Source organism: Spinacia oleracea, chromosome 2 (assembly GCF_020520425.1).
Source record: "Spinacia oleracea cultivar Varoflay chromosome 2, BTI_SOV_V1, whole genome shotgun sequence".
Classification (NCBI taxonomy): Eukaryota; Viridiplantae; Streptophyta; class Magnoliopsida; order Caryophyllales; family Amaranthaceae; genus Spinacia; species Spinacia oleracea.
In genome coordinates this window covers 40,298,361-40,319,348 of record NC_079488.1, presented here as the reverse complement: position 1 = coordinate 40,319,348, position 20,988 = coordinate 40,298,361, and the positions used below count along the sequence as shown (strand labels likewise).

Sequence of the window (20,988 nt, the reverse complement as noted above, 5' to 3'; positions counted from 1 at the left end):
ATGTTTAAAATTAGTAAAGCATATGAATTTATTGGTTTAAGTGGGAACTCTTGATTAGGTCTACAAATCCTTAAGATTAAAACAACTTGATTAGAATTAATAAGGACTGAATAATTGGTAGATTATTGGTGCCCTTGATTAATTGCTGCAAATGTTTATGTGATGCATAATGTGTTTTACTAACCAGCTATGTGGACCATTCATGATAATGAATGGGTGAATGGTATATATTGTATATGTACTGTTTTGCACGTTATGAAGTGACTAGTATGGCCCAAATAGATAGAAAATATGGTCTGCGTACCATTAATTTGAATGTAATTGGTCTAAAGTACCAAAGTTGTTTTTCAATTCAAATATGGTCTGCGTACCATCAAATAGTTGTAATTAGTTATAGCTTATTCTATTTGAAGAAAATGGTGCCTCCCACGGAGATTTTCAAGACGGACTTTGAAGTTAAAGCTTCAAGATGAAGTCGGGCCATACTAGATCACATTTATCTTATGCATGTTTTAAGTTATTTATTGCTTTTAAATATGTCTTAAAATGCATGAGATCAAAAGCTTGATTATGTTGCATGATTAAGGATTTTAGTTCACTTAAAATCTAACCAACATAGTAAGAGCCTTAAGTTCCAAACTTAAAAATTGAGTTAAAAGGTGCCATGCCAAAATATACACTTGCTTGGATATCCTTTACATCAATCTAGTAATAGTTTTCGCTCAGCGAGGTGTTACTTATTGGTCCTAAAGGGGCAAGGTACACAAATAATTGTGAGTACATGTTAGTTTTGGTGAAACTCAACGATATAAGTAAGGAGTCCTTTTATGTCGTGGCAAAATCGATAGGTTTACCTAATAAGTTCTTAGACGTACCTATCAACCAAGAATAGTTTCTAGACTATTAGCAAAAGGCTTTTGCTTACCTAAGATGTTTTAGGATTAAGTCGACAAACTGTGCTTAGTTCTTCAATGATTTTAGGATCTTGGAATCATTTTATTCACACCTGCGGGAACACATAACTTGAATAAAATGCTTAATAAACATTGAATTATGCATGAATGCTAGAATTTAAGTTTATTAAGAGAAACTGTGAATGGTTATTTATTTGTTTATTCTCGAAAAGGAGAAGTTGAACGGGAAGAACTTCCTTGACTGGCAAAGGAACTTGCAAATAGTTCTTATGAAGGAAGAAAAGGAGTATGTCTTAGAAGAGGCGATGCCCGAAGCCGCAGGCGACGGGGTCACTCAGGCAGCCCTCAATCGTTGGATTGATGCCAACAAGGATGTGAAATGTCTAATGCTCGCCACCATGAGTGCGGATCTACAGAAAACGTTCATCAACTCAGATGCTTTAACAATCATCAGTGAGTTGAAGAACATGTTCCAAGATCTGGCTCGAGTCGAAAGATTCGAGACTCATAGGCAAATTCTTGAGACCAAGCTTAAGAAAGGCGAGCCCGTAAGTCCACATGTTCTCAAAATGATTGGACTCATTGAGAATATGAGTCGGCTGGATCAGCAATTTTCTCAGGAAATGGCTATAGACACCATCCTCCATTCTCTTCATAGCGGGTATGATCAGTTCAAACTGAACTACAGTATGAATAGTCTGGACAAAACGCTCACTGAGCTTCACGGTATGCTGAAGACCGCTGAAAAGACGCTCAAAAGTGATAAGCAGGATGTGCTTATGGTGCGTGGGGGCAAGTTCAAGAAATCTGGAAAGAAGAGGAATGCTAAGAAAGGTGGCAACAAGGCCAGCCCAACTAAGCAAACTGGCGCCAAATCTGTAAAGAGGAAGGTCAGTCAACCCACTTCTGAATCCGAATGCTTCTACTGCAAGAAGAAGGGGCATTGGAAGAGAGATTGCTTGAAGCTAAAGGAAGATCAGAAGAACGGAACAGTCGTTCCATCTTCAGGTATTTTCGTTATAGACTGTATACTTGCTAATTCAACTTCTTGGGTATTAGATACAGGTTGTGGCTCACACTTATGTTCCAATCCACAGGGACTAAGAAGAAGTAGAAAGTTAAGCAAGGGTGAAGTCGACCTACGAGTGGGAAATGGAGCACGGATTGCTGCATTAGCTGTAGGAACTTACTATTTGTCGTTGCCCTCCGGGCTAGTTTTGGAACTGGAAGAGTGTTTCCATGTTCCAAGTCTTACTAAAAACATCATTTCAGTTTCTTGCTTAGATGCAAAGGGATTTTCCTTTTTAATAAAAGACAATAGTTGTTCGTTTTATTTTAAAGAGATGTTTTATGGATCTGCTAGATTAGTCAATGGACTTTATTTATTAGATCACGACAAACAAGTATATAACATAAATACCAAAAAGGCCAAAAAGGATGATTCAGATCTCACCTATCTGTGGCATTGTCGATTAGGCCATATAAACTTGAAACGCTTAGAAAGACTTCAAAAGGAAGGAATTCTAGAACCATTTGACTTAGAGGATTATGGTAAATGCGAATCATGTTTACTTGGCAAAATGACAAAGCAACCTTTCTCTAAAGTTGGAGAAAGAGCAAATGAACTATTGGGTTTAATCCATACAGATGTATGTGGACCAATGAGTACAAATGCTAGAGGTGGTTTCAGCTACTTTATCACTTTCACTGATGACTTCAGTAGATATGGTTATGTCTACCTAATGAAGCATAAGTCTGAATCCTTTGACAAATTCAAGGAATTTCAGAGTGAAGTAGAGAATCAATTAGGCAAGAAGATTAAGGCACTGCGATCTGATAGAGGCAGTGAATATCTGAGCTATGAATTTGATGACCATCTGAAAGAATGTGGAATTCTATCAGAATTGACTCCTCTTGGAACACCACAATGGAACGGTGTGTCGGAACGGAGGAACAGAACCTTGCTAGACATGGTCAGGTCAATGATGGGTCAGGCCAAACTTCCATTAGAATTTTGGGGACATGCACTAAATACAGCTGCACTCACTATAAATAGAGCTCCGTCTAAAGCTGTCGAAAAGACTCCATACGAATTATGGTTTGGAAAGCCTCCAAATGTGTCTTTTCTTAAGATTTGGGGATGTGAAGTATACGTCAAACGATTAATTTCAGACAAACTTCATCCAAAATCTGACAAATGTATCCTTGTGGGCTATCCAAAGGAAACAAAGGGGTATTACTTCTACAATACATCTGAGAACAAGGTGTTTGTTGCTCGAGATGGTGTCTTTTTGGAGAAAGATCACATTTCCAAAATGACAAGTGGGAGAAAAGTAGACCTCGAAGAAATTCGAGTCGAACAACAAACTCTAGAGAATGCTCAAGATGACATTCAGGATGAAACTCAGAGATCTTTAGAAGAATCTGGTGAGAATCATGGTCAATCTAGAAATGTTACCCCGCGTAGATCGCAAAGATATAGATCTCAACCGAAAAGGTACTTAGGTATTTTGACGAACGAGAGCTATGACGTTCTATTACTTGAAAGTGATGAACCTGCGACTTACAAACAAGCTATGACGAGCCCTAGCTCCAAGCAATGGCAAGAAGCCATGCAATCTGAATTAGACTCCATGTCTGAAAACCAAGTATGGGATTTGGTCGATTTGCCAGATGGCTACCAAGCCATTGGAAGCAAATGGGTTTTCAAACTGAAAAAGGACAAAGATGGGAAACTTGAAGTTTTCAAAGCTAGATTGGTTGCAAAAGGTTACAGGCAAGTCCACGTTGTGGATTACGATGAAACCTTTTCACCAGTTGCAATGCTAAAGTCTATTCGGATAATGTTAGCAATCGCTGCATATTACGATTACGAAATATGGCAGATGGATGTCAAAACTGCTTTCTTAAACGGCGTTTTAACAGAAACTGTGTTTATGACACAGCCTGAAGGTTTTGAGGATCCAAAGAATGCTAAAAAGGTATGCAAGCTAAAGAAGTCAATCTACGGATTGAAGCAGGCATCCAGGAGTTGGAATATACGTTTTGATGAAGCAGTCAGTGACTTTGGTTTCATCAAGAACGCAGACGAAACTTGTGTATACAAGAAGGTCAGTGGGAGCAAAATTGCTTTCCTAGTATTATATGTCGACGACATATTACTTATCGGAAATGACATTCCTATGTTGAACTCTGTCAAGATTTGGCTTGGGAAATGTTTTTCGATGAAAGATCTAGGAGAAGCACAGTACATATTGGGCATCAAGATTTACAGAGATAGATCTAAAAGGATGATTGGACTTAGTCATAGCACTTATATCAATAAGGTGCTTGATAGGTTCAAGATGGCAGACTCCAAGCGAGGCTACCTACCCATGTCTCATGGAATAACTCTAAGCAAGACTCAGTGCCCAAAAACACTTGATGAGCGTAGACGAATGAATGGGATTCCATATGCATCATTGATTGGTTCAATAATGTATGCTATGATATGTACACGCCCGGATGTTGCGTACGCACTCAGTGCTACGAGCAGATACCAGTTAGACCCAGGGGAGGCGCATTGGACTGCTGCCAAGAATATTCTAAAGTACCTGAAAAGGCACAAAGATGACTTCCTGGTCTATGGTGGAGATGATGAATTAATTGTTAAAGGCTATACGGACGCAAGTTTCCAAACCGACAAAGATGATTTCAGATCACAGTCTGGGTTTGTCTTCTGCCTCAACGGAGGAGCAGTAAGCTGGAAAAGTGCTAAGCAAAGCACCATTGCGGATTCTACAACTGAAGCGGAGTACATTGCTGCACATGAAGCAGCAAAGGAAGCTATATGGCTAAGGAAGTTCATAGGTGAACTTGGTGTAGTCCCCTCCAATAAAGGACCAATAGCCCTGTATTGTGATAATAACGGAGCTATTGCACAGGCAAAGGAGCCTAGACACCACCAGAGAGTCAAGCATGTACTTCGTAGATTTCACCTTCTACGAGAGTTCGTTGAAAGAAAAGAAGTCGAGATAAACAAGATTGGAACTGATGACAACATATCAGATCCACTGACTAAACCTCTGCCGCAGGCGAAGCACAACTCGCACACTGCAGCTATGGGAATCAAGCATATTGGAGAATGGCTTTGATATTCCTGTTTAATGTTTTAAAGTTTTAGAGTTTAAATCTTTGTAAAACATTATTGGTTAATCATTCACAATAAATGAAAAGAATTCATTTTTCCATTTAATTTGTGGTTTATTAAATGATGAGTCCCTTCAATTTGACGATATATTCAAGATAGACTGTCAGGACCAGTCCTGTGACTAAGAAATGTCTATCAAGTGAACTTGAATGTCAAAGGTTGAAAATGGTCCCTAGTCGGAGTTTTCTATAAAATTGGACGCATAGAAAACGTTAGATGATTAGAATGCAAGATGACTACTAGTTCTGTTTCTTGAACTATGTGGACATGGCAATGTCATAATCATTTGCATAGATACTTACTTTGGGAAGACTAGTATCGGACAAGACCTATGAAACTTTACTGTAAGAGATGAAAATCTGTCATAAGTAAATTTCATTAAAATTATTAGACACTAAATCCTCAATGCCTGAGTGATTTGAGATTACTTGTTTGAGAACTGGTTGCTTTGACGTTGACCAACCGTCGCACCGTAAAAGGAGGCTATAAAGGCAACGCTCAGGTAATCACCTATCAAACGAAGTCTAATCTCAAGATCGCAAGATTGGGATTGTCCTCCCATAAATCGGGATGAGATGCTTAAAAGTTGTACAAGGCCACTCGGAGAGCTAGAAACTGTGAAATGCATGGCCGTGCTCGGATGAATCATAGGCTATGATTATCTGTTTATTTGATCAGTTGAACTCTGAAATCGAGGAACACCTCTGGACATAATAAGGATGACAACTCTTACCTTATGTTCAAGAGCAAGCATCGAGCGACAAAGGAATTAGGAAATGCACACTTGTCCCTAAGGACAAGTGGGAGACTGAAGGAAATAATGCCCTTGGTCCAAGTATGCATTCAATGTTAAGTCTAATAAATGCGGTTCAGTATTAATTAACAAGTTAATAATTCAGTGAGATCAAGTGAGCTGAATGCCTAGCTAGAGGCCGCTTCAGTTCAAGTGGAATTAATGATATTAATCCACAGCTTACTCTTGACTGAACCCGTAGGGTCACACAAATAGTACGTAAACGGATCAAGTATTTAATGGCATTAAATACTCCATCTATGGATATTCGGAATCGACGGATCTTAGTTTTAGTGGGAGCTGAGATCGTCACAGGCAAGAAATGAATACTCCGGAAACGATGATATTGCCGGAAACGGAAATATGGATCGTATAGGAAATATAAATATTATCCAAGTCGTAGATGTTGCCGGAAACGGAAACATGGTACGTATCGGAAAATATTATCGGAAATGGAAATATTGTCGGAATCGGAAATATTGCCGGAAACGGAAATATTGTCAGAATCGAAAATATTATCGGAATCGGAAAATAATTCCTGAAACTGAAATATTAAATATTTGTTCGAAACGGAAATTGATCCCGGAATCGGAAATATTGAATATTGTTCGTATCGGAAATGAATTCCGGAATCGGGAAATTAATCGGAAGCGTATCGTATGAATTAGCATCGGACGAGGCATGCCAGACGAAGGCCCAGCACGAAGCCGGGCCATCGCCCAGCAAGCCAGCGCGCCACAAACGCACCAGCCAAGGCTGCGCCAGGCCTACCGCAAGGCAGGCCCAGCGCGCGCCAAGGCTGCGGCAGCGTGTGGGCTTGCGGAAGTGGGCTGCGAGCGCGCGCGCATGGCGCCCCTCGTGGGCTGCTGTGCGTGCGTGTGTGTTTGTGTGCTACTCGAATCCTAAAGCTACCGGGATTTGTCATATGATTAAATCTAATCCTAAAAGATTTAGTTTATTTAATTAGAGTCCTAGTAGGATTGTAATTAAATAAATTAGTATCCTAATAGGATTCCAAATCCTTTTCCATAACTCTATAAATAGGTGCCTAGGGTCACATATTTACATAGAGCATTCAAGTATTCAAAGTGAGTTTTTTGAGAGCAAAATTCAATTACACAATTGCCTATAAAGTGCCGAAAATAATAGTACCTTAAGGGCGATTCTAGTTGGTCAATCTTAAGGCGGATCCGGACGTGCTGTGGACTATCTACGGAGGGACGACACTTGGAGTCCTAAAGACTTGTTCTTGTTCGGTTCGGGCGCAGCTAGGGAAGGCACGCAACAAAGAGTATGCATCTAAACTATGCTAAATGATTATGTGTAAATAATATGTTTTCCTGGCTTTATGGTTTTTCCGCATGATTTATGAATTGTCATATGTATCATAACCTAACATTAAGGACATATAGTTTGATCTAATCTTATTTTTATAGGAATAAGTATTGAGAATAAGATGAAGAGAACATATGTTTAGTGAAGGTAATGATATTTGAGTTAGTTCAAGTATTAGAGTCGTATTTCCTTAAATCGACATCTCTTCATTGTTTTTTTTTAATGCACAAAAGGAGATATTATCTTTATTATATAAGGGAAGAGGGGAGGGGCATTTCAGTAATCACACTTTTCGTGTCCCTCTAGGAATAGCCTAATATACCCTCGATTTTAGTACCCCTAGGTCACGCTCTAGCTTTCTCTGCCCGTTGAAACTCAAGTGAGATCAGAATTTCAATCGACACTGTTGTGTGCTGCCAAAAAAATATCGCCATTGTTGATCTTCTATTAGCTTTCTTTCTCCGCTGAAAATCAAGTGAGAACAACGATCAACTCTTCCACTTTGACTTTATTTGCTCTCTCTATATAATCAATTCAATTCCACATTCAATTCAACGCTTTTTTTGTTTATTTTGCAGATTCTTTTGAATTTCTTCGACGCTTCGATCTGGTAACAATGGCGGTGGCAGCAAGTGCACCTATCGTAATGAAAGAAGTTCTTACGGTTGGATTTCTCATTCTCCTCGGATCCGTGCTTTGATTTGATTTTGCGTTGTATTATTTCGTTCATGTTGTGAAGTTTTGGATTGATTAATGCTTATACAATGTGAAAAATGAGCTAGATCTGGATTGAATTTTATTTTATGAATTTAAATTGGACGATTTGATGAATTGCGAGTTTTCTGAGTATTGATTGTGGATCCGTGAGGTGATTTTCTTCTAATTTGATATTAGAGAATTGATCGAAGTGGTAATTACTTTGTTTTGATGATGCAGTTGCCAAGAATTAGAATTAATCAACAATTCACCACATTTAACAATGTTACAATGGAATCAGAGAAGTATATATGTGTGCGGGAAACATCTTTTGGTTACCTATTTAGTACTTCTTTCGGTTTATAAAACGTCTGCTACGGTTAGTTGGCTATTCGATTCATTTTATATGTTTTTCAATTCGAAATTGTAGGTTCATTTGTTTTCTTCTTGCATTTCTATTTTAAGGTTTTCTTAGCTTTGGATTTCTAGGTTTTCTTTGTAGACTCGGATTTCTACGTTCGTGTTTTCTTTGTTTTGATTTCTGGGTTCTTTGTTTTGAATTCTGGGTTTTTGTTTGACAATCTAATATGAATTGATAATCAGTATTTGATTTCATATGATAAATTGTATCTTATGAATAGAGAAAGATCCCTTGATGAAAGTCTCTTAATGACTTTCTTATGTCGCCTAGGGTAGTAAAGAGCCGCTTAACGGATCATCTAGAAAATATTGTTTGATATGGCCGTCGATCTAGTATCAACACTCGGAGGTCTGGTTTTAGTACCCCTAGATCATGCTCTAGCTTTGAGCCTCACCCAATTGTTGGTGAAGCCTGGGATGCTTTTGAGACTTTCTTTGGTTTACTTTCATGGTCAACTTGTTGGAACTATTGCAGCCTCAGATACTTCAGACGGAAAATGCAAATATGATTAGGTAAATACCTAATTTGTATCCTATCATTTTAACTGCATTTTGTCTTCATCATGGAAGATATTGAACTATATTCGGGTAGCTTAATGATGGAAATCTCATAAATAATCTTCTAAATTGAAGTTTGGAATATTTTTTCTTGATTACATTAGGAATTCTTATGGTTCCATGATAAAAGAGTACTCAACTCTTGAGAAAATGTTATATTTTTTTAGTTTTATAATTTTATTTAGGATTTTTTTGTCATTTAACACCTTAAAAAAACTAGTTTTTGTAATTTAAAACCTTACTTATTTTTTATTGTTTTTAAACACCTTAAAAAACAAAAACAAAATTAGAAATCAACACCACTTGACAATTTTTGTTAGAAAAAACATTAGTTTTTAACTATGCTAAAGTTCCCAAGGCATGATATGGTGGTAACAACTCCTTCTACCATCAAATTATGCTTTGGAAGTTATAGCATGATTAAAAATCAACGTTTTTTTCTTATGGAAATCGTTAAGCGGTGTTGATTTATAAATTTTTAGATTTTTAAGGTGTTTAAATATAATAAAAAATAAGTAAGGTGTTTAATTACAAAAACTAATTTTTTTAAGGTGTTAAATGACAAAAAATCCTTTTATTTAAATAAAATTAATTCTAGGGGTTTTTAATTAGGGATAAATTTTGTTTGATCTGGCCATCAAATTTTTATTTTTTTATTTTTTGCATTTTATATTTTTTCCTGGGTTTACTTTGTTGCGTTTGTTCTGCTATTTCTCTTTAATTTGTTGTTTAATTGGTTACTTTTTTTGGCATGAATGTTTTGTTGCAGGGTTAATAATATCGAATTCGAGGAGGTTAAAATTGATTTGGCCAAGCGTCAACATTTATCTCAAGAATTTACAGGTATATCATATCTTTTCTCTTTCTAATTTGTTGATTGATTTTATTTGTTGATTTTCTTACCCAAATTCGTTGCTGAACTTATGGAAATTTAATTGGGTTAAATTGGTTTGAACTTTTTGTAAATTAACAAAAAAAAAATGCAACTTGCTTGGGGAACATAGGGAGACATTAGGGAGTAATATGGTGTATACCATTTGATTATTTGAAGCAAAGAAGACAAACAAACTATATGCAATACATTTCCTTGAACAAAATAGTAAAGCAAACCTGCTAATGTATAGGTAACTTCCATTTTCTACCATGATTCACATCAATTAAAGTGAGATTAGTATTCAACTATCGTTTAACCAACAACGTGTTGTATTGTAATAAGAATAACTCAATACAATTAAGTTTTACTGTAAAGCTTTAACTTCAAATCGCGATTCAGTATCTGATGTTGGGTATGTCAACAAAATCAGTTCAGACCAATAGTCTACGCTACCATCCTTTTTAGATACTCCGTATTGTATTACCAACATACTTCACCTTCTTTGAAGTATTAGGTGAATTACCTGGGGTGTCTTCGGAGGGATAAATTAGTTGTTTTAGTCCCTTAATAGTGAGTACGTGGTGGTGCTTCTGCTTTAATCTGCAACAGGTGTGTTGGGAGCCTGTTGGCTTGCTGCTGGTTTTTTTGCCGCGTGTAGGCTGGTAGCTTGGATCTGGTTTATTGTTTTCAGATCGAGCACAACTTCTTCTTTTGGTTGTTTCTGGACTACGGTGTTGCTATTTGTTTTGGTGTATGCAGGGGGTTTGGATAGTTCTACTTCTGGTACGCTTTAAAGTGTGGTTGCTACTTTCGAGTATCATGCCTTGAGGATTGATTAAAGTTTCAAGCTGAGACTGTGGCATCAATGGTTGCCTCTGGAAAACGTATCTTGAAGGGAACACAAAATTCCTGTGGCCAGTCCTCTCTACATATGGAAGTAGAAGGAAAATCTCAAACTACATTAGTTAGCCAAAGAAGACCCAAGGTAAGTGCTATGTTTAAGAAGGTATTGAAAACTGTTTGCAGTAAATTGTATATATCAGTGAGTAGTATATGTTAAGTTGATGTTAATTTTTTTTAAATTACTAAGTGGAATTGGGTATGGAAGTTTAAGGAAAACGTACATGCTTAATTTTCTCAGTTGTCTTAAAAAAATCACCTTTACCACCCATTTGTATAAATAGTTAACGAATTTTTGACAAACATGGAAACATGAAGGACCCGTATTGAATGTTATTGCATTGTATGAATTACAATAATTAATCAAATCAAAAACTTCGAGTACTACACTCTTTGTAAAAGACTTGCTCCTCACCCACACGACTCAATTCAAGCGCTTGGCAGCTTGGCTTCACATAAATCTGAAATAATACATGCCTTCATATACTTGCATAGTCGGCCATCATAGCTATTTTTTCCTCCAACTTGCTCATGTTTGCTGATATTCCATATTTTCTTGACAAACTTTAGAATTACTGTCTTGTAACAACCAGACCGACCTATAATGAATTTGTAGAACATTATCATTGTTTTTAACCTCTGATCATTAGTTATATTTGGCCTTTGGATATTTTAGTGGCGTTCAAGACTTAAAATGAGAGCGCTCAACGATGTTTTTGTTTGTCATCTCAAAGTCTAATGTATTCAAGAGCCCACGTCAATTACATATGTTATCTTTGGTGAAGCAAAGATTGAAGATTTGAGCCCACAACTTCAAACTCAGGCCGCAGAGTAGTTCAAGGCTCCAGAATTGACCAATGTCATCTCAAAGATTGAAAATTCATTGAAATACATTCATGGGTCGTTTGGTTAGGCATTTTGGAATGGATTGGAATGAAATTAGAGTCCATTCCATCCACTTTATTGTTTGGTTGAGCTTTTTTGGAATGGAATCTCATACCATAGGGGTTATATCTCCATTCCATACTCCTAAAATCTCATACCCACCCCTTACCCCAAGATTCACATTCCATTCCACCAAGGTTACTAACCCTGAAGGAAATAATGCCCTTGGTCCAAGTATGCATTCTATGTTAAGTCTAATAAATGCGGTTCAGTATTAATTAACAAGTTAATAATTCAGTGAGATCAAGTGAGCTGAATGCCTAGCTAGAGGCCGCTTCAGTTCAAGTGGAATTAATGATATTAATCCACATCTTACTCTTGACTGAACCCGTAGGGTCACACAAATAGTACGTAAACGGATCAAGTATTTAATGGCATTAAATACTCTATCTATGGATATTCGGAATCGACGGATCTTGGTTTCAGTGGGAGCAGAGATCGTCACAAGCAAGAAATGAATACTCCGGAAACGATGATATTGCCGGAAACGGAAATATAGATCGTATCGGAAATATAAATATTATCCAAGTCGTAGATGTTGCCGGAAACGGAAACATGGTACGTATCGGAAAATATTATCGGAAATGGAAATATTGCCGGAATCGGAAATATTGCAGGAAACGGAAATATTGTCAGAATCGGAAATATTATCGGAATCGGAAAATAATTCCGGAAACGGAAATATTAAATATTTGTTCGAAACGGAAATTGATTCCGGAATCGGAAATATTAAATATTGTTCGTATCGGAAATGAATTCTGGAACCGGGAATTTAATCGGAAGCGTATCGTACGAATAAGCATCGGACGAGGCCTGCCGGACGAGGGCCCAGCACGAAGCCAGGCCATCGCCCAGCAAGCCAAGCGCGCCACACGAACAGCCAAGGCCACGCCAGGCCCAGCAGGCCATGGCAGCGCGCGCAGCGCGCGCAGCGATGGGCTGCGAGCTGTGCTGCTGCTCGCGTGGGCTTGCGGCTCGCGTGGGCCGAGCGGTCGTGTGGGCTGTGCGCGGGCATGGCCTGCACGCTCGTGGGTCATGCTCGTGTAGAGTTTGTGTTCACATACGAAACCTAAATTGTGTAGGATTTGTTTGATGATTAAATTCCTAATCCTAAAAGGATAAAATTAATTAATTAGAGTCCTACTAGGATTCTAGTTTAACTAATTAGTATCCTAATAAGATTCCAGTTCCTTTTCCAAACCTCTATAAATAATGGCCTAGGGTCATTATTTGCAGGAACGATTGAAGTATTCAAAGGGTAAGTTTTTTGAAATAAAATTAACCATACACTTGCAAATACTAGCCGAAATTCCTAGTAACCTTAAGGGCGATTCTAGTTGGTCTAACTTGAGGCGGATCCGGACGTACTGTGGACTATCTACGGAGGGACGACATTTGGAGTCCTAAAGACTTGTTCTTGTTCGGTTCGGGCGCAGCTAGGGAAGACACGCTACAACATGTATGCATCTATTCTATGCTAAATGATTATGTGTAAATAATATGCTTTCCTGGCTTTATGGTTTTTCCGCATGATTTATGAATTGTCATATGAATCATAACCTAACAAACCCTAAATCATAAAGAGATAAAAGTGCAGTCGTCCACCATCTTCGATCGTGGTCATCACCGGTGACCTTCAATCATGGAGCATCATCGTCGACCTTTAAATCTTCAATACGGCGACCATCACGGGGCCTTCAGCCCTTTAATCATCATCGGCGACCTTCAAATTTAATCATCGCCGAAGACCCTTTAATCATCATCAACGATTTTGGAGCAGCAAAAACAAACCTCTAACAACGAGATTGACACTCAAAATGAGGGGTATCGCAAAAAATTGTTTTGGAACCTCTGGTGGTGGAGTCGAAGCTCCGCTGGCATAACGACCGCCTATTGACGAAGAAGATGGTGTTGATGTTGATGATTGAGCTTCCATCATTACTCTTGATTGTTCAAGTGAGCTGTTTTTAATCATCAATCAAAACAAAGGACACATTTAGCCATTTAAAAAAAAGTATTTGGAGAAAACAACAAGATTCCATTTTTATTAGTAGGCCTCAATCATTATCGATAGTTAATCACATAGTTTACTGAATTGGAGCACTAGTTATTAGTAAAAAAAATATTTAATAAAAAGTAAATGTGGATACAAAATCCATTCCAAAATGAACCAAACAGTATAATTGGGTTGTAGAATCCATTCCAGGAACATACCAAACAGTTTCAGATTGGTTTGGGAAATGGAACCCACACCATCCAAGTATGAGATTCCATACCAATCCATTCCACCTTAGCAAACCAAACGACCCCTCATAGATTTGAGAGGGAACTGGGATAATTTAACGAATCCGTTGAACATTTTCCGTTTCCGAATTCGATTTGTTAGAACAATTGCGAATATTTTCCACTTCAGTAATGAAATTTTAATTTTTCCAGCTTACTGCACCTGCCCTAAAGAATAAATGAAAAGAATTCATTTTTCCATTTAATTTGTGGTTTATTAAATGATGAGTCCCTTCAATTTGACGATATATTCAAGATAGACTGTCAGGACCAGTCCTGTGACTAAGAAATGTCAATCAAGTGAACTTGAATGTCAAAGGTTGAAAATGGTCCCTAGTCGGAGTTTTCTATAAAATTGGACGCATAGAAAACGTTAGACGATTAGAATGCAAGATGACTAGTAGTTCTGTTTCTTGAACTATGTGGACATGGCAATGTCATAATCATTTGCATAGATACTTACTTTGGGAAAACTAGTATCGGACAAGACCTATGAAACTTTACTGTAAGAGATGAAAATCTGTCATAAGTAAATTTCATTAAAATTATTAGACACTAAATCCTCAATACCTGAGTGATTTGAGATTACTTGTTTGAGAACTGGTTGCTTTGACATTGACCAACCGTCGCACCGTAAAAGGAGGCTATAAAGGCAACGCTCAGGTAATCACCTATCAAACGAAGTCTAATCTCAAGATCGCAAGATTGGGATTGTCCTCCCATAAATCGGGATGAGATGCTTAAAAGTTGTACAAGGCCACTCGGAGAGCTAGAAACTGTGAAATGCATGGCCGTGCTCGGATGAATCATAGGCTATGATTATCTGTTTATTTGATCAGTTGAACTCTGAAACCGAGGAACACCTCTGGACATAATAAGGATGACAACTCTTACCTTATGTTCAAGAGCAATCATCCAACGACAAAGGAATTAGGAAATGCACACTTGTCCCTAAGGACAAGTGGGAGACTGAAAGAAATAATGCCCTTGGTCCAAGTATGCATTCTATGTTAAGTCTAATAAATGCGGTTCAGTATTAATTAACAAGTTAATAATTCAGTGAGATCAAGTGAGCTGAAAGCCTAGCTAGAGGCCGCTTCAGTTCAAGTGGAATTAATGATATTAATCCACAACTTACTCTTGACTGAACCCGTAGGGTCACACAAATAGTACGTAAACGGATCAAGTATTTAATGGCATTAAATACTCTATCTATGGATATTCGGAATCGACGAATCTTGGTTTCAGTGGGAGCTGAGATCGTCACAAGCAAGAAATGAATACTCCGGAAACGATGATATTGCCGGAAACGGAAATATGGATCGTATCGGAAATATAAATATTATCCAAGTCGTAGATGTTGCCGGAAACGGAAACATGGTACGTATCGGAAAATATTATCGGAAATGGAAATATTGCCGGAATCGGAAATATTGCCGGAAACGGAAATATTGTCAGAATCGGAAATATTATCGGAATCGGAAAATAATTCCGGAAACGGAAATATTAAATATTTGTTCGAAACGGAAATTGATTCCGGAATCGGAAATATTAAATATTGTTCGTATCGGAAATGAATTCCGGAACCGGGAATTTAATCGGAAGCGTATCGTACGAATAAGCATCGGACGAGGCCTGCCGGACGAGGGCCCAGCACGAAGCCAGGCCATCGCCCAGCAAGCCAAGCGCGCCACACGAACAGCCAAGGCCACGCCAGGCCCAGCGCAAGGCCAGGCCCAGCGCAAGGCCAGGCCCAGCAGGCCATGGCAGCGCGCACAGCGCGCGCAGCGATGGGCTGCGAGCTGTGCTGCTGCTCGCGTGGGCTTGCGGCTCGCGTGGGCCGAGCGGCCGTGTGGGCTGTGCGCGGGCATGGCCTGCACGCTCGTGGGTCATGCTCGTGTAGAGTTTGTGTTCACATACGAAACCTAAATTGTGTAGGATTTGTTTGATGATTAAATTTCTAATCCTAAAAGGATAAAATTAATTAATTAGAGTCCTACTAGGATTCTAGTTTAACTAACCATTATCCTAATAAGATTCCAGTTCCTTTTCCATACCTCTATAAATAAGGGCCTAGGGTTATTATTTGCAGGAACGATTGAAGTATTCAAAGGGTAAGTTTTTTGAAATAAAATTAACCATACACTTGCAAACACTAGCCGAAATTCCTAGTAACCTTAAGGGCGATTCTAATTGGTCTAACTTGAGGCGGATCCGGACGTACTGTGGACTATCTACGGAGGGACGACATTTGGAGTCCTAAAGACTTCTTCTTGTTCGGTTCGGGCGCAGCTAGGGAAGGCACGCTACAACATGTATGCATCTATTCTATGCTAAATGATTATGTGTAAATAATATGCTTTCCTGGCTTTATGGTTTTTCCGCATGATTTATGAATTGTCATATGAATCATAACCTAACAAACCCTAAATCATAAAGAGATAAAAGTGCAGTCGTCCACCATCTTCGATCGTGGTCATCACCGGTGACCTTCAATCATGGAGCATCATCGTCGACCTTTAAATCTTCAATACGGCGACCATCACGGGGCCTTCAGCCCTTTAATCATCATCGGCGACCTTCAAATTTAATCATCGCCGAAGACCCTTTAATCATCATCAACGATTTTGGAGCAGCAAAAACAAACCTCTAACAACGAGATTGACACTCAAAATGAGGGGTATCGCAAAAAATTGTTTTGGAACCTCTGGTGGTGGAGTCGAAGCTCCGCTGGCATAACGACCGCCTATTGACGAAGAAGATGGTGTTGATGTTGATGATTGAGCTTCCATCATTACTCTTGATTGTTCAAGTGAGCTGTTTTTAATCATCAATCAAAACAAAGGACACATTTAGCCATTTAAAAAAAAGTATTTGGAGAAAACAACAAGATTCCATTTTTATTAGTAGGCCTCAATCATTATCGATAGTTAATCACATAGTTTACTGAATTGGAGCACTAGTTATTAGTAAAAAAAATATTTAATAAAAAGTAAATGTGGATACAAAATCCATTCCAAAATGAACCAAACAGTATAATTGGGTTGTAGAATCCATTCCAGGAACATACCAAACAGTTTCAGATTGGTTTGGGAAATGGAACCCACACCATCCAAGTATGAGATTCCATACCAATCCATTCCACCTTAGCGAACCAAACGACCCCTCATAGATTTGAGAGGGAACTGGGATAATTTAACGAATCCGTTGAACATTTTCCGTTTCCGAATTCGATTTGTTAGAACAATTGCGAATATTTTCCACTTCAGTAATGAAATTTTAATTTTCTGTTGTAATATATTAGTTGTGACAACACCATTTTCGGTTTTTAATAATTTCGCACGCATCGCGTGCATATTATACTTGTTGTGGGGTTTTTCCGGGAGATTTAGACTTGGAGGTTTCCGGTAGTTAATGTTTAAGCAAGAATCTATTTTTAGAGAGAGAAAGTAGAGAGAAGGCAGAGCAGTAATTGTTCTTGATTGTATTGATCGTGACCCCTTTTTTCTAGGGAAATGGGGCTATTTATAGTACTAGGTTATTGTAGGAATAACCTAACATTCCCTTCACCTGATTGGCTAAGCTATGGGTGGAGGACACATGTCCTTCCCTTTTACAGTTTTCTGCCCTTTTTGACAGAGCTCAAGACAGGCGATTTCCGGCGCATTTCCACGACCAGCAGGCGATTTCCGGCCACCGTAGGACTCAACCTGTTCTTCGTGAAACTCATCCTGTTCTTCGTGAAACTCATCCTGTTCTTCACCGACTATTTCCCAGATCTTTCAAGGTTAGTTTTCACCTTTCTTTTATGTTTTTGTCTATCGCCTCGTCATTTTTATCCTCGTTAGTAGCCGGCATATTAGTAATTGGTAAAGATTCTTAGGGTTCAAATGGGCCTTTTATGCCGCTCGTCTTTTTTCAGGGTGACCGCCCAGTCTCATCTTTTTCTTCATTGTTGGTCACCCCTAAGCCGTGCCCTGTTCACTATGCAGAGAGCATGGCAAGAACTAAGCAGACAGCAGACCCCACTCGTCTGCGTTTGCGAGAAGGGCCGGCTACACCTCCGATGGAGAGGTATTCTTCTACCGACCCGGCGATCGACCATGAGTATGCCGACCTCTTTCAAGAGATCGACGAGTATGCAGAGTCTGAGGGGGATCATACAGCAAGCTCGTCCGAGCATACAGCGAGCCGGGAAGTCGGGGAGTCGAGCGTAGCTTTACTGCCTTTGGTTGCCGAGGAGCCGGCAGCTGCTGAAACTATGGTTAGGCCGCGAGGTCGAGAAGAAGCTCAGCTTCTTCCTTCAGAGATTCATCCAGACGTCGGCTGGATGAGATGGTTGGAGAAGAAAGGGGCCAAAATGAGAGACGACCTATGCGTTGGTGAGGGGTACGAGATGTGGGTGCCGGCCGGCATGCACTCGACGGTCAGCCTGCTTGCCGAGGGGGAGTTCCCCGTTTATGCTTCCACCATCAAGCTGGGTATGAGGTTCCCTCCACATCCATTTGTTGTGGAGGTGTTAGATGGATTCAACATTGGGGAGGCCCAACTGACCCCCAATTCCTGGGCGGACATATTCGGCTACATAGCCAAATGCGCGCTGAACAATGTGCAATCGTCTTTCAATGCCTTCTTGCATTTGGTCTCCATCTCCCGCTCTCCCAAGGCCGCCGAGGGGTGGTTTAACCTCAGCAGCCGAGGCACTTACCAAACTAGTTAATGTTTCTTTAACGACTTTGGGTTGTGTGTCGCCACATTTTCGTTTGTTTCCCACCGTGTCTTTCTCTTCACCTGACCCCCACACTTCCGGACTCAAGATGGTTAAATAGCAGTCTCTAGCTTGTTGCTGATCACCATGTATGGTGCTGACGCTCCCATCATCACAGACAAACTTAAGAAGCATCAAGTGAGTCACAATAACAGCCTTTGCCCTATTCAAGGTAGGACGCCCCAAGATGATATTATATGCCGTCAGATCTTTCACTATGAGGAAACGGACGTCCATTTGACGAGATTCTTTTTTACTTCCCATTCGCAGAGGAAGAGAAATGATGCCGACTGGATGGATGATACTACCTCCGAAGCCTATAATGGGATAGTGGATTTTCTCAATCTTTGAGGAATCATGCTGCAGCCGGTTCAAGCACTCTAGACTAATTATGTCTGACGAACTTCCTGTATCAACCAAGATACGCCTAACCCTCAGATTAGCAACCTTTAACTCAATCACCAACGGATCGTCATGCGGGGTGGCTATTTTCCCACGGTCGGTCTCGCCGATTTCTACCTTTGGAAATGGGTCGGCTGTGGCCTTGCCTGACAGCATCACTTGCCCCAGCCGCTTGGCATAATCTTTCTGACCCCTCATGGTCGGACCACCGGCGGCCAATCCTCCTAAGATGACTGCCACACACTCTGGGTCAGTACGGTTCCCATCCTCTTCCGAGGGAGGTGATTTGTTCTTTTTGTAGAACGGTTTGCCAGAACCTCCCGTGTTCCTGCTGATATAACTCTTTAGGAATCCCTTAGCGGCTAGGTCGTCCAGTGCCCTTTTTAGGCTCTTACATTCTTTGGTGTCATGTCCAATGTAACTATGAAAGTGACAGTACAACTTGGGATCCCTGCTTTCTGGTGGCGACTTCATGGGAAATGGACGGTCAATCTCATACTTGGACCCAACGTCCATCAGGATTGTGTACATGTCTGTGTTATACTCAAATCGCTCCCAGTCATAAGTTCTGGACCTCTTCTGGCCTGCCGCCCCGGGAGCCCTGTCTGACTCTTTTGCAATAGCCCACGTCCCGTTAGGCCGGCTCTTCTTCTCAAATTTTTCCTTTTTTGCTGCCGGCTCAGCGGTATCACTTCCCCTGGGATCTTTTGGGACACTGCAAATTTCTGTTGCGTGGATGAAGGCCTTGGCCTCGTCTAGCACTTCTGCCATGGTTCGGACGCTTTTCTTTACCAGATCAAACTTGAAGGAGCCCTTCTTAAGCCCTCTAATGAAGTTATCAAATGCAACACCATCCGGCAAATCTGGAATTTGCCCAGCCTCTAAATTGAATCTCTTCACATAGCTCCTCAGATACTCGTCTTTCCCTTGCTGAATTCTACTCAAATGCATGCTCGTCTTCTTTTCTTCCTTGTGGGCCATGAACCGGGCAGAAAATAAAAAGAGCGAATAGTTCCAGCTGGAAGCCTCTCAAACCACTTAGATGCTACTCCTTTGAGTGTACCTGGAAAATACTTACACCAAGTTGAGTCAGTTGTTCCTTGAACATACATGTGATGCTGGTAAACTAAGAGATGCATGTCTGGATCTGTGGTCCCATCATAGGCATCAATTTTGGGCGGCTTAACTTTGTGCTCCCTCGGGGCTCTCATGATGTTATCTGCAAAAGGGGTGGAGTGTCCCAGGACCATGTTGGACACTCCCTCCTGAATGTGATACACAGGATCCTGACGCCTTGAGTACGGTTCCCGCCGAGAAGACTCACGTCGACGAGTTTGAAGAGTTGGACGAGTGGCCCCTGGGCGCGCTTGGCTCAAGTGCGTGTAAGTTGGGTGAGGGAGAGGTCTATCCGGCATGACGGGGGTTGACCCGGTATCAGAAAGTTCAGACTCTGAATCAGGCACCTGCTCTGCGTGTGGCTGCTCACGTCCTCGAGACGTTTCGCCGACCAGCCGTTGAGGCAGTCGGCGCGGTAGGTAAGACAAGGCCTGATTTGCTGGCAGCCGACTCCTAACATCCCCGCCTGTTTGTCTGGTCTAGACGTTGGTAGGCCGTAGGGACAAGGACGGCCTGGTATCCGCCGGTCTCTCATGATTGGCAGCTGCAGTGGAGGTGTAAATCATCATGCTCTTCTGCATCTCAGCGTTGACCGTCTTGCCCATATCAGCTTGGAACTCGGCCAAAATGGCTCGCAGGGCGCCCACAGACACGGGCAGGTCTGGATTCTCCTCCATGACTGTATCCGCTTGAGGATTTAGGTGCCCACCAGAGGGAGTGCGGTTCGCCTGCTCGTCCTCCTCACTGAGCACTTCCACCTCGGCGGCATGACGAGGTGTGTGCCCTGCTGCGAAA

General features: G+C 40.5%; 1 long non-coding RNA gene across 2 annotated transcripts; it reads left to right on the top strand.

The window, feature by feature from the left end:
• Nucleotides 1-5,371: 5,371 nt before the first annotated feature.
• Nucleotides 5,372-11,066, top strand: LOC130467826 (uncharacterized). 2 transcript variants are annotated; one of them, XR_008927766.1, is made up of 3 exons: nt 5,372-7,187; nt 7,810-8,860; nt 9,675-11,066. It is a non-coding gene; the product is annotated as an uncharacterized lncRNA (long non-coding RNA). The 2 variants fall into 2 exon arrangements; XR_008927767.1 differs by lacking the exon at nt 5,372-7,187 and having other exon boundaries at nt 7,200-7,895; nt 8,168-8,860.
• Nucleotides 11,067-20,988: the final 9,922 nt, after the last annotated feature.